Below are 14570 nucleotides of genomic sequence, written 5' to 3' on the forward strand. Positions count from 1 at the left end.
TTTATAAGTGTATGGAAGTGATAACAGGTTATTTTCATTAATAAGGGAAGGAGCGTTTGGAGGTTTGGCAAAACCTACGATAGCCACTGGGCTCCAGCTTTAGTGAGTAGGAGAACCACCTGGAGGGCTTGTTCAAACAGTGCTGGGCCCCACCCCCAGAGTTTCTGATGCAGTAGGTCTGGGAAGGAGCTGGAGAATTTGCATTTGTAACAAGCTCTTGGGTGACGCTGAAGCTCCTGGTTTGGTGACCTTACTTTGCCAACCTTATCTTAGAGCCGAATAAAAAAAAACTTCTTTTGGGATATGGCTGTGCAAATATGCATTTAAACATCTATCAGTTTGCAAAGTTCTTTAAATTTTTAAAAATTAATCTCTCTAAAGGTTTATTTAATTTTAACTAATTTTTTAGGAACGCTATATATTTTTGATTGAGATACAATTGACGTATACCATCACATTCATATCAGGTGTACAAACATAATGATTCGACATTTGTATATGTTGTGATCACCACAATAAGGTTCAACTAAATATTTTGAATGAACCGATCAGTTTACTTTTTGGAAGGATGAGGACGCCTTAGACATCCTCTTGTCTGAGAACTGTGGTAAGTTCTAAGTTGATAGGATCTGAATTGTGTCTGCAGCTGTGGTCTTGGAGTTTGCAAGTGTCTTCTCTACCTCTTCCAGTTCACTTAAGCTCTGTGACCCTTGGTTTCCTCCATTGAAAACCCAGGCGATAATCCTTTAGCACATTGTCCTTAACTGCCTGCATCCCACCAGACGTTAACTTCTTTGAGGGCGGGGTCTCATCTCTCCATCTGCCCATACCACCTGACATCTGGTGGATGCTCAGTGAGTATTAACTGAAGAAATCCCCATTACACCTACTTTGAAACTGAGGCATTTTGAGTGGCAACATGTGGTGCCCCGTAAGGTTAAAGCAAGTATGTGGATGGGTGGGGAGAGAATAGCTTCAGATCTTGAGCTGAAAGAGAATTTGGATGGTGATTTATAACCATGTAGATTGTGGTTTATATAAAAGCCATCTGGCTTCATGCTTGGATCCATCTCCCTGCATATGTCTTCATGGGGTTCTTATGTTTCAGCCTAGCATCAAAGGGGTGTTTTGGTATGCATCTTTGTTTTTTATTTTTTATTTTTTTCCCATGAACTAGAACTTAGCAAGGAATTCCTGTTGGCACTTTGGTAAGGCATAGTTAGCCTGTGGTGTCTGCGTGTTGGGAACTGGTCAGTAGGTGAAAGCCAGTGTGCTCACTTAAGCAAAGAGAAGAGAACAGTGGCCAACAAGCTGAGTTCAGGTCCCAAAAGACCTTTTAAAACAAAAATTAAACAGCTGCCAACCATTCGATGAAAATCAATATACTTCACAAACAATGAGCTTCCAGCTTTTTTTAGGAAAAAAAAAATGGCAGTACTGGATTGGCACTCCACAGGTAATAATTGGCTAAAACTGGATAGCAGCTGTCCTCTTTAGGTAGGTGTAGACTGCGTTGGTCATACTCCTCACCATTCCCTATTGTCTTATACCCAGCCTCTTTTACTTCGTTTTTGCCTGCCTACCCCCTGCACACATTTGAGGTTTTTGATCCCCAAACCATTGTATTCTTATAAGTATCATGAACTTCCTCAGGAATTCTAAACACTGGCATATGGTAGTTTGAAAAATCCCTGTTATGGGAGCATTTTGACATCAAAATAATGCCTGTAATGTTTATATTGGTTTAAATCCTGCCCTAGAAGATTTCAGACACTATAAAAGAACATAAATATCTTCCACAAAACATGTCCAGAAGGATGTGGGAGAAGTCACTCCTTCCTCTGCGAAGAGCCCTTTGTCTTTCTGATGTAATGATTGGGTTTAGTTTAGATGGATTGATTACTTGCCTTGTCTTACTACTGGAGGGCCAGGGAAATGACAAAACGGGGCGGTCATTTTTCTCCTCCTCAGCAATAGTGAAGCTGTTGCTGCTCAGTTGTTAATGCCCCATGTTTGTGTAGACTTCAGAGCTTACAAAACACTTTCCAGTAAGTGTTTGAATTGCAACTGTGCCATTTAAAACCGTGATTTTAGGAAGGCACTTTAACACTCTGTGCCTCCATTTCCCCATCGGGAGAGTGATGATAATACCTACCTTATCGGGGCTTCCCTGGTGGCACAGTAGTTAAGAATCCGCCTGCCAACGCAGGGGACACCAGTTCAAGCCCTGGTCCGGGTGGATCCCACATGCTGCGGAGCAGCTAAGCCTGTGTGCCACAACTACGGAGCGTGTGCTCTAGAGCGCGCGTGCCACAACTACTGAAGCCTGCGCGCCTAGAGCCTGTACTCGGCAACAAGAGAAGCCTGCGCACCACAACGAAGAGTAGCCCCCACGTGCCGCAACTACAGAAAGCCTGGGCGCAGCAACGAAGACCCAACGCAGCCAAAAATAAATGTAAAAAAAAAAAAAAAGCTAACAACAACAACAAAAAAGCTAACTTATCTAACTGAAAGGTGAAAAATAACTGAAATAATAATGTGCGGAAAAGAATCTAGCCCAGTGTTTCGTGTTTTCTAAGAGTGTAAATATTAGTTTCTTGGGAGGGATAAGAAAATGATAATTATCCCCATTTTACTGAAAGGAAAACTGAGGCTTGGGGAAATTAAGTACCTTGCTCAAAGAGAGCCAAGAAGCTCTGAGAAACCTATGGTTCCCCAGACTTCACCTCTGGTCCTGGGAAATCCTTGATTTCCATCTCCCCTTTTAAAATTTCCTCTTTGTGATGGTGCCATCACAATGCCGATCACGACCCTGTGGCATGAGTTGGCTTTTCCTACGGAGTAGATTCCCACATTGGTGCGAATGTGGTAACAGTCATGTAGAGTTGCGTAGGGTGGCAGAACCTGACGAAAATCTCATCTTTCTCACACTTTCCCCTGAAGGAACAGGAAGGCAAGAGGAGAAGGGTAGGTGACCTGGGCTACCCTTCACTATCGTGAAGGACAACTAGTGCTTGCCTTTTTTTTTTTTTTTTTTTTTTGCAGTATGCGGGCCTCTCACTGTTGTGGCCTCTCCCGTTGCGGAGCACAGGCTCCGGACGCGCAGGCTCAGTGGCCATGGCTCACGGGCCCAGCCGCTCCGCGGCATGTGGGATCTTCCCGGACCAGGGCACGAACCCGTGTCCCCTGCATTGGCAGGCGGACTCTCAACCACTGCGCCACCAGGGAAGCCCCAGTGCTTGCCTTTTATGGGAAGTTTTGAGATGAATCAGCTTGGAATGAAAGTCTTGCCCTGCCCCACTTTGCTTCTGTAAGGGGATGGTGCAGAAGAAATTCTTAGAACTGAAGCAAAGGGCCTTTGAGGGCTTGGCTTGTGAATGGGGTGTTTCTTCTGACTTTATATATATAAATCAAAGTGTATCATCATCAGTCTTTTGAAACTGCTTTGAGAGACACTTGCAGAGATTTGATTCTGAGTTTCAGAATTTACAGATGCTTTGTTTATCAGTGGCTATAGAGTGCTCTATTTTTATGATCACCTGGCAGTATGATTTTAGCTTTTGGAGGGAAGCATCTTCCTAATATATTGATAACAGGTAGAACCACATGAAATGGCCAGTGTGTAACCATTTTTACCTACAAAAATGGCAGTTTTATCTGGTTCAACTGAATACTTGACAAGGATGGGATGAGTAACAGGTTCGCATTATATACAAGAATTGTCACTATTTCTTCACAGGTGCGTTAACCATCTTGTAGCCTTGGGAATCTCAAGGATATCCTGTAATAGAGACCTTCCTTGTCTTGTTTGTTCTCCTCTTTCAGTGACTTTGACCACACCTCTGACATTCTGGCTGTGGCAGTAAGTAGAGTTGAGAGTCACTTTAATTCTTGATGATATTCTTACTTACTTTTAATCTCATATAATTTTTGGTTGGCAAGTAGCTCTTTGCCTTGATCACAGATTTTGGAATTTGAAACTATTGGCCAAATCTAGTTTCTTGGTGTATTTTGTGTACTACTTGGAAAATCTCCCAAATTCTATATTAGTGTCCACTAGGAGGCTATAATTCAGGTTCAACTCTTCAGCGATACCTACAAACAGCTTTTGAAATTAAAAAATGGATTGAAGTGTAATGTATGTGAAAGGTCCTAGTATTATGACTGGCATATGGTAATTGTTAGCAGCATCTGGAATTAGAGTGTAAACAATGGTGATTTTTTTTTTTTTTTTTTTTTTCCCCACACTGAATGGCTTGTGGGATCTTAGTTCCCCAACCAGGGATTGAACCCAGGCCCTTGCAGTGAAAGCATGGAGTCCTAACCACTGGATTCCCAGGGAATTCTGAAATATGCCATTTTTTAAAAATTTTTTAATGGCGATTTTTGAATTAAATCTCCTGCAGAAATTAACACTACAGGTGATACATACAAGGAGAGGATAATAGCACAGTTGGCTTCCTTCCGGCCACCATCACAGTGAGAGAGCAAAGTCTTATAGGATCCTGAATTGAGTATTAAAGCATTTAAACTTACCTGCTTGGCTTTGCTTCCCTGGTTATCGATGCTGCCAGGATGCATCTTGCACTTAGGTACATCATGCTATCCTTGGAATTGCGGGGTAGGAATCCACGGATCACCTACTCATGAGCAACCCGGAAGGACCATAAGCTGCAGACATTGGCAAGTTGGCTGAGCCACAAAACTGAGTTTTACAGGCTGATGTGAGGGAACTGGTCGCCAAGCTGGTGAGCTAAGTGTATAACTCTTGGCCTTCATCTACAGATTAAGTATCCCATTGCCCTGTTCTTTTATATGTGTTGGTTTTGTGGGTGAGATGATAGATTCTAGTGGTATCTCCAAAACTGAGGATTTACTGCACTCTTGGGGTGTATCAGGGATCTGCTGTTTTGCTTTATTTTGCATTTATGCTCTGCTGCGTCTTGAAGACTTTGTGGTGGTTTATGGGTTAAAGCACGGAAATATGGCAAAAATACAAAAAGCACCCAGACCTTCTAAAAAGATCCCAGTGAGTCAGTGTCAGGCTTTCCAGCAGGTGAGCTGATAGGTCTAAGTTAGCCTGTATCACCTTCGTTGAGTGGGATGATATTTGCTTAAAGTCTGCCCTTGCTCAGGAGGCTGTCTTTTCCACAAGGGAAGGACCACACTGTCTCATCACCACTGTTTCCCCTTCCCTTAGAGCAGGGCCTGGGAGAGAGTAAATACTCAATCATCACTTTTCCAGGAATGAATGAGGCTGCCAAGTCCCAGTTCGTCCCTGGGTGAAATTCTCTGACAAGCACTGCTCTTCCCCATTCGTTCAAGAGGCAGCTGTGTGTTTGGGGTCTAGAAGTTGGAATCTCAGTTTGTATCCTTCTCTGTAGGTGAAGCCAGAAGTTTTCTGCAAAAAAAATGTTTGATTCTTCTTAACAAAACTACTTGTCTAAGGCGTAGGGTTTCCTGTGTAACTTAGCAGAGGAGACTTTGACCTGAGAGCTTTTTAGATAGAAAATACTGATTCCAACAGGGACAAAGTGAATTCGAGCTTCAAGGAGCCCATTCATAGAGAGGCTGTACTAGTGTCATAATTTAGTGGATCTCAGAATGTCTCACAATTCCAAATGATCTTTCGCTTTTAGAAGATGCCATGGGTGTCTAGTACTCTGCCATTATGGGATTGTGTGAAGAGCTTTTTTTTTTCTTTTTAACATCTTTATTGGAGTTTAATTGGTTTACAATGTTGTGTTAGTTTCTGCTATATAACAAAGTGAATCATCTATATGCATATGTTTATCCCCATACCCCCTCCCTCTTGCATCTCACTCCCACCCTCCTTATCCCACCCCTCTAGGTAGTCACAAAGCAGGAGCTGATCTCCCTGTGCTATGCAGCTGCTTCCCATTAGCTATTTATTTTACATTTGGTAGTATATATATGTCAATGTTACTCTCTCACTTCGTCCCAGTTTACCCTTCCCCCTTCCCATGTCCTCAAGTCCATTCTCTACGTCTGTGTCTTTATTCCTTTCCTGCCCCTAGGTTCATCAGAACCATTTTTTTTTTAGATTCCATATATATGTGTTAGCATACAGTATTTGTTTTTCTCTTTCTGACTTATTTCACTTTGTATGAGTGAAATAAGGTTAGGTCCATCCACCTCATTACAAATAGCTCAATTTCATTTCTTTTTAAGGCTGAGTAATTTTCCATTGTATATATGTGCCACATCTTCTTTATCCATTCATCCGATGATGGGCAGAAGAGCCTTTTTAAAGGTCTGTGTGAGTTACCACTAGACTCTTGACATGTGTCATCTCATGTACTCTTCAGTAATGCTATGAGATAGTTAACAGCATTCCTGTATTACAGGTGATGAATTTGAGGCTTGAAGCAGTTAATAATTTTCTCAGGATTTTGTGGGTAGTCTCTAAGGGAACCAGAATCTAGTGTGGAGTTCAATATCTGTATCAATATATACTGTTCCTTAATAATTGTGATGGAATACAAGTACCTCCGGGAGAGGTGGCATGTTGGGAGGCTAGTAGCAGGCCCTTCTGCCTTGGTGTGAATTGGTTTATCAGCATCTTTTCAAGAGAGGGGCTGCACATCAGGTGATGGAGAGGAAAACCCAGGAGGGGGAATGGAAGGCAGACCAGATAAGCTCGTTTAATTCTCTGTTTTGCCAGAGGCCGACCCCAGACACAGCTCTGAGCACGTCATGGCCTGAGCACTATTGACCAGGGACATTCATATCAGAATTGACAACACAGTAACAAAAACTGCCAGTTATCGGGCACCTACTAAGTACCATACACATATCCTCTCATACGATAACCACCGCCACCCTGAGTGGTAGGTGTTATAATGCCCATTTTACAGATGAGGTCACTAATCAGGTTAAATTGCTGATGATCATAATTCAGTAAATGGCAGAATCAGGATTTGGACCCAGATCTGTCTGACCCCAAAGCCTTTGTTATCCTGTAAATATCACTGTTTAGCCCTGACCACTCCCCTTTTAGCATCTGTGTCAGCTCCTAATGGAGGCCTCCACTTGGAATAATCCCTTTTGGGAGTGCTAAGACGTTTGGGATCATTACTCTGAAACTGTAGGAGGAGAAATGACGTGCAGAATGCTGGGGTGAACGAACACGCACAGAGGCATCCTTTGCGCCTTTCCGATGATGCTGTTCCCCTGAGGAGTTTTCACCCTCAGAAGGACCGCTGTATCCGAAAGCAGGTACTCTGCAGAGTTCAACTGTAGGCCTCTATTCTGGAAGCCTCCAGAGTGAGGACTGGCTTTGAGAAGTTAGCCACAGCTCCCCTTGCAGGTATCTCTCTTTGTTTCAAGGCAAAAATCGAGAAGTCAGGAAATAATAGGGAAATGAAACATTCTAGGCAGTAGGAAGCAAAGTGGAAAAAGATAGTCACTGGAGGAATTTGAGATTCTTGTTTTCCATTTTTTTTACTCCTCTAGAGAGACGTTTTTTGTATCCATATGGACTTACCCATTTGCTGTAACAGCAGAGAGACTCCTATAAAATTTTTTTAAAAAGGAATTCTTGACAACATCTTGGAAAGCCTAAGTTATAAATATCATAAAAGATAAGGAGGATAACATTGCCAAATTAAAGGAAGGAGTTGGGCAAGGCATTAAAGCAGCACGGGAAACAGTCTGACAGAGGGACTCAAGCTCCATCCAGCCCCCGAGTCCCACGTTCTCAAGCTTTCTGTTTCAGAGCCACCAAGAGAGCTAGAGATGACTTTCTGAAATCTTTGATGCTTGAATGGCCAGAGCTTGGACAGAAGGTATGGAGCCCCTTGTACTACCGGCCAAAGATGGCTTTCTGTGTCTGTCAAGTAAGCAGCAGCATTTGGGGCTTACAAGGAAAGATGTTCCTGAACGCCTCCCCACCTGGGCAGATGTGAAGCACCAGCATACATCTCCCTTTTTCTGGGGTCCCCTTCTAAAATTAAAACTACAGTGTCTGGGCCCTGCCTGCTCTGTCCTGTGGTGGTGTGCATCTCCCGGACCATACTGTGACCCATGACCATGTAAGTGACCATATGATGCTGCTGGACCCCAACACTGACATAGGTAGAGAAAAAAGTGAAGCTGGAAAATCATGCATCAGGTCGTGGTCCCTAGGAATGCAGAGCAAAAAGGCAACACTGGTGAGACAGGCATTTCGGAGGGCAGTTCCCCAAAGTACATTTTGGCTTGGTTTCATGGTTGGATTTCTTGTTTTTATTTTTTTCTTCTATTTTTATTTTTGGAAAGTGTCAGGGGAAGGAGTGTCAGGAGAGCAGGGAGGCTTGTTAGATAGGAAACAGACTTCCTAGTACATGTGACCACAGATGCTGCCCTACCCTTCCCATCCCTCCCTGTCTCGTGCCCAGCCTGGATGTCACTGGAGCCCCACCTTAAAGGCACTGCTTGATCCATCCCTAACACAACATAGCCCATCCTGCTGCTTTCAGACCAGAGGGCTTGGCCTGGCTCCTGTTGCCATGGTAATGGAGTGTCAAGGCTTCTTTAAGAACAGGAAGGACCCCTCCCTTCTCTCCTTTTCCACATCAGCTCCTGAATATGGCCGAGCACTCTGCTTTTGCTGTGTGTCCTCTCTCATTGCTTTTCTCCTTTGCTCACTGGCCTCCAGTCATTCCAGCTCTTTTGGTTCTCAGAATATGCTGGGCTGCATCCTGCATGAAAGCTTTCCAGCCTGAGGTCCCCTGCGATGGGGATGTTCTTCTCTTCCCCACTCTTGGTGCCCAGCTCACTCTTACGTCTCAGCTCAAATTTCCCTTCAGTCAACAAACGTTTTCGAGTACCTACCATGCTCCCCATGCTCTTCTAGGTGCTTGGAGCTACATCAGTGAACAGAACAGACAAAAAGCCCTGTCTCTGTGGACCAACTTGCTATCTCTTCCTTAAATTCTTACCTGACTCCCCATCCCCCCCAGGCTAGATCCTGTCCTTTAGTACATGACAGATGCTATTGGTGTCCTGGTTATCTAGTGCCAGTTCCCCTACATTAGACTGTAGGTTCTAGAGGTCAGGGATTATGTCTCTTTTATTCACCACTGTATACCCAGTACCAACACATTTCCTAACACCCAGAAGGTGCTCCGTAAATATGGATGAAGAAATGGATAAATGAATGAATGAATGATAATTGTTTTTGTTGACAAGTAGCAATATCAGGTGTGAAGATCACACGCGCTTCTGGGAGGACGTTGTTTGTGTTGATAAGAGGCTCAAGAAGAAGCTACACTGTGCTTTTACTGTCCCTAGAACTTGCAAGTTCTCGCTCAGCCTTGTCTGGGGTCTAGGTCTCCCACTACTTAAGCTCTAGGCGTTTCATGATTTTTAAAAAATGGCTGTGGCCATGCCTGACTTTAATGCAGCATCTGTTTGTCTCCCTTCCAATTTCATCTTCTCAGGGAGGAGACCTTCAAGGGGTGCGGTGACAAACTCTGAACTCATAAAAACTAGCACCCCATTTACTCATTATGCCCAGAGCCCCATCTTCCCCTGGGCTGCGATAGTGCCGGTAGAGATGGTCTTCTTCTGCATTAATCATTTTCATGCACTTTGCACTCAGCTCCACTGGTATTCAGAGAAAAATGCTACCATGACAACTGCCACAACAGATGGTATTTGATCAGTCTCTAAGCTACCAAGGAGATATACAGCAGTGCTTCTGAGGTTTGCGTATTTTATGTTATCATGAGACCCAGTCCAGCCTTAATCATGATTGAAATGTGAAGTTTTCCATTTGCTTCCTATCCCCCCTCCCTTCTCTTTCCAGTTGTTTGCCATTTGTTTTGATTTTCCTTGCTCTGTGCCTGGCCCGTTTGGGGATGTATTTCTGGATGTGGGAGACATAGGCTACAACGTACATGGTCCATGGAAGTTGCCCTGCAGGTCTAAAGTTTAGAGACTGTTGAGAAGCTATTCAACTCTGGAATGGAGAGCCTGGCTGAGAGTGGGAGAAAGGCTTAATTGCAGCCTTTCTCTCTTGGATGTTCATGGACCACACAGTGTTGAGGCCACATATGGCCCCAAACAAAGGGAAACTCTGGGAAGTACATCTTGGTCTTGGTTTGTCCCCTTACTCCGCCCACTCCTCCATCCAGCTCCTTTCTGCTCCCAGGGTCTCCAGTGTTGTGGTCCCCCTTCTCAGCTTCCTGCCTCTACCCCAGCTAGCAAACTCCAGGAGCTTGATTCCAGAGCTCTTGGACCCATTTCTATGGCAACAGCTACAACAGCCTTCTCACCCAGGGCCCCTCCCCACCCATCAGCAACACTGGAATGTTAGACTTCGCACAGATTTTTTTTCAGCTAATTTTGGAAAGTAGTTTATATTGGCCGCTATGTGTTAATGAACAACTTTCGTTGTATTTACATACTTTGCTGGTGAAGAGTCTTTTCCTTCACTCTGCCTCTCAACTTTAACAGGATCCTATCCCCATCTTGCACTGCATGTCTGGATCCCATATGAGCCATGAGCCTCGTTAAAGATGGGCACTAGGGCCTCACTGTGCTGTGCTGAGTGCCCCAGGGTCCTGCCACCGTCCTGTCCCCTCCATGGATGTGGTGGGAGTTTGCAACCTCAGTGGTACTGGAGGATGGATTGTTTACCTGAACAGTATTTATGAGAAAACCTTAAGGTGAATTTGAATCACAAGAGAGCGTGGATCAAAGAAACATTCTCCTCTTCTGATCTCATTCCAAGTGAAGCGGGAGGTTGGAATCCACATCTGACCCTATGCTGCTTCCCAGCCCCGTGCCCTTCCTGGGGTGCAGATGAAAAGAGCGTGGGTCTCGGCCGCCTTGTCGGGAGTGATTTTTAGCCTTAATGGAACATTATTAAACAGTGGATTTGAAACTTGAGGAATGTTTTTTGAACTCCTCTGTGAGCTGAGAATTCATGGTAGAGGGGAAAAAATTCAAGGCGCTTGATGGGCTTATGAATCGTCTTTTAAATGACGACCCAAGTTCTTATTTTCAGGTTTTACATTTTCTGGGAGTGCAATCTGGCCATCTGGATAGCGTCCCCTGTTTCATCTCCTCTTTAGGAGAAAGCATTCCTAGTGCCCTTAGGTCTCCTCCTTCACCTAATGTAGGGAGATCCTAGTGCTTCCCTTGTTTATATGCTCTGATTCTCCTGGAAATGGACGGGAGTCAGGGGGTGTATGTCGAGCGGCTCTGTGGACCCTAAAGAGAAGGATTATGTAAATGTGGGCTCCCGGACTTGGGGGAAGACTCGACCAACACTGTCAAAAGAATCGAGCACAATGCCTGGCACAGAACAGACATCCACACAGTGATGTTGATTGAGTGATTGAAAGAATCACATCCCTCAGGTTTCTCACCCTTGGCACTGCTGACATTTGGGGTTGGATAATTCTTTTTGGGAGGGAACTGATGTGTGCCTTGTAGGGTGTTTAGCAGCATCCTTGGCCTCTGCTCACTAGATGTCAGTTTCCCTCAGTGTTGTGACAACCCAAAATGTGGCCACATGCCCTATGGGGGGCAAAATCTTCCTTTCCCAGTCTCCCTTACTCAGCAAAGAACTATTGATCAAAATTATGAAATTGGTTGACAGAATGATAGGACTGTAACAAAAGTCAACGAGAGAGGAAATATTCTAGGTAACCTGTTTATAATTATTTCTCCCCTTAACAGAATTTAACATTTAAAAAGAAAGCCCCATGGGTGAATTGAAATGTACCAAGGGTAGCCTTGCAAGAAGAAATTGCCGTGGACTTTATTTTTTATTATTTTTATTTATTTATTTATTTATTTATTTATTTTTGGCTGCGTTGGGTCTTCGTTGCTACCCACGGGCTTTCTCTAGTTGTGTCGAGCCAGGGCTACTCTTCGTTGCGGTGCGCGGGCTTCTCATTGCAGTGGCTTCTTTTGTTGTGGAGCACGGGCTCTAGGCGCGCAGGCTTCAGTAGTTGTGGCTCGCAGGCTCAGTAGTTGTGGCACGTGGACTCTAGAGGACAGGCTCAGTAGTTGTGGCACACGGGCTCAGTAGTCCTGGAGCGTAGGCTCTAGAGCGCAGGCTCAGTAGTTGTGGCACACAGGCTTAGTTGCTCTGCAGCACGTGGGATCTTCCCAGACCAGGGATCGAACCCGTGTCCCCTGCATTGGCAGGCGGATTCTTAACCACTGCTCTACCAGGGAAGTCCTACCATGGATTTTAAATGGTGCTACATACATCAGATGCTCCATAGATGTGACAAGGAAATGTACTTCATGCTCCTTGGAGGGAAAATTCTATAGAATAGCAGTGCTCTTCTTGCATATGTTGGCAGGTGTCCCTTTTTTTGTATTTAGTGCCACACTGCCACACTGTTGCTGAAAAACTAAACCTACCCATGTCAGCCCACCTACATGACACTTCCCAGGATAAATATCAATACCAAGTGCACTATTTTTGATTTTGCATTAACAGATTCAGGGGTGGTCAGATTTCTCTTCTCATTTGCTATGGGGTCATAATTGCCAAAGCCTCCCTTCAGAGCCATGTGTAAGATATTAGATTAGAAGAAGTAGGGTAGGGTCCTGTATAGCTCAGGGTACTGTATTCAGTATCCTGTGATCAACCATAATGGAAAAGAATGTATATATAACTGAATCACTTTGCTGTACAAAGAAATTAGCACACTATTGTAAATCAGTTATACTTCAATAAAATAAATTTTTAAAAAATAGATAAACAATAAACACACACCAAAAAAAAAAAAGTAGGATAGGATTATAGGAAGAGACAAGTGGTAGAAGAGGAATTTTATAAGTTTACCATGATTTCAATACTAGTGCCTTTGTGTAGAGGCCACAAATCCTTTTGTATGGTTTTGGTCTATTACCACTGTATACAATATCACGAAATAAGGATTGGTATTTTCTCAAAAGCAGGGTTTTGTAATAGAGTGCAATAACATTTAGAGAGGTGATGTTTATCACACTCCTACATGGAAGCCGATTGCTCCAAAACACCTTGCACAGGGTCCTCCCAGCCATTCTCTTCCTTCTTCGTGCTCCCCCTCGCCCCCCTTCCCTCCAAGGTGGTAGCACTTGGTTGTCACTGTCAGTCATCCTGCGTTGGAAAGAAGAAAGGAGAGTTTAAAGCCATCTCATTGAAAGCCATCTCATTTTTCCTCCCTCTCTGTGAGAAACGATTTTCTGCGATGGTGGCAGGCATAACGTGTAGCATCGGCATTTATTTCGTTGGTAGGAAATTGCATTCTACCCCTTTTCTTAGAGATGAGAAAATGCCTCCCAGGTGAAGACCCTGGAAGGTGAGCTGTTAGCTGGGCAAGAGATTGGGAACCTGAGCTAAAAACTGTGAGGATGGAGTGACCTCAAGCTCAGGGTTGAGCGGATTCTTTTAGAATGGATGCAGTTTTATTCAGGTGTCCCTGAGCTTAATTTAACGTGTTTGGAAGCTGTGAAGACCGGGAGCAGAGAAGGAGAATGCCAGACATCAGGGGAGGGTGGACATGAACTTCAGGAAGACTGCCTTGGAGCCAGGCTGTACTCAAATGAGAGCTCGTAAAATGGAGACACTTTGCTCTGTGGCTCTGAAGGAACCATCAGGCTATTGCTGGGGGGAGGGGAGGGAGAAGGGTCACATGTACGCTGTGAAAGAGAGTCATTTATGAGTTCACAACAAACCCCATGGGTCAAATACTGGTTGGAGTTCATAAGCTTGTGGCTTGAGCCTGGGAAGTCCGGCGGGGGCTGAGGGGTTGCGGAGGTGAGGAAGATCTCTTCTGTGAAAGGCAAGCCGTGTGAAATCCGAAGTTCCCTGTGCCAAGTCCGAGGCACTTTCTCTTATTTTTGGTCACCGTTGACATGATTCGAGCCCGAACAGTTTCCTGTAGACCAAAAAATAATTAGCCCTGACAACTGAAGGCAAATCAGACCTTTGGGAATGATCTAACTGCTCCTTCCTGAGGGCTGGACGTGAGCTTGCCCTTGGCCGTGGCATCAGCCCTGGAAAGCCTGGGAGGCCTCCCAGACCCTGGTGGGGTCGGGTCCCTTCTGCCACAGAAAACACAGAGGACAGAGAGGTTCGGTGAGTTTGCAGCTCTCCCCCGTCCTCTGTGATGCCTGCCATCCTGAGAATTTTGTGAGTAAACACTACCCAGATTCCTGCTGAGACGCTCATTCACTCTTTTTATGCTTAACTGCCCACCTCCTTGGGGGCTGGGAAGTCTCTCCCAGCTGCTGGTAGGTGGAAGGGTCTCCTAACCTTGTCCCCACCTCTGTTTCTGGCAGCCGCTCAAGTGTTCAGGATAACACTGGTGACAGTGATCAACACGAGAGCTGCAATTCCGCCCTGGTTCTTTTTGGCAGCCGTGAGCAATCCAAGGCCTTGACTTTTGGCACTGCGTGTGGTTGGGCTATTAGGTAGCCTTTTCCTGTGCAAGTACAGACAAAGGAGAGCACTGACCTGCATCCATCTATCCATCCGGTGTTTTCATGTCATTTCTTCCTCTTTGAGAACCTTAGCAAATGCACAATGAACCCTCTCGCTGACATAGACTTTTGTT

At 44.7% G+C, this 14570-nt stretch overlaps 1 protein-coding gene across 2 annotated transcripts in view; it reads left to right on the plus strand.

Annotated features, from left to right (window-relative positions):
• NAV2 (neuron navigator 2) overlaps positions 1-14570 on the plus strand; it is a 274074-nt gene that overhangs the window by 21898 nt on the left and 237606 nt on the right. The window lies entirely within an intron of this gene.

This window comes from Neophocaena asiaeorientalis, unplaced genomic scaffold (assembly GCF_003031525.2).
Source record: "Neophocaena asiaeorientalis asiaeorientalis breed wild unplaced genomic scaffold, Neophocaena_asiaeorientalis_V1.1 scaffold230, whole genome shotgun sequence".
Taxonomy (NCBI): Eukaryota; Metazoa; Chordata; class Mammalia; order Artiodactyla; family Phocoenidae; genus Neophocaena; species Neophocaena asiaeorientalis.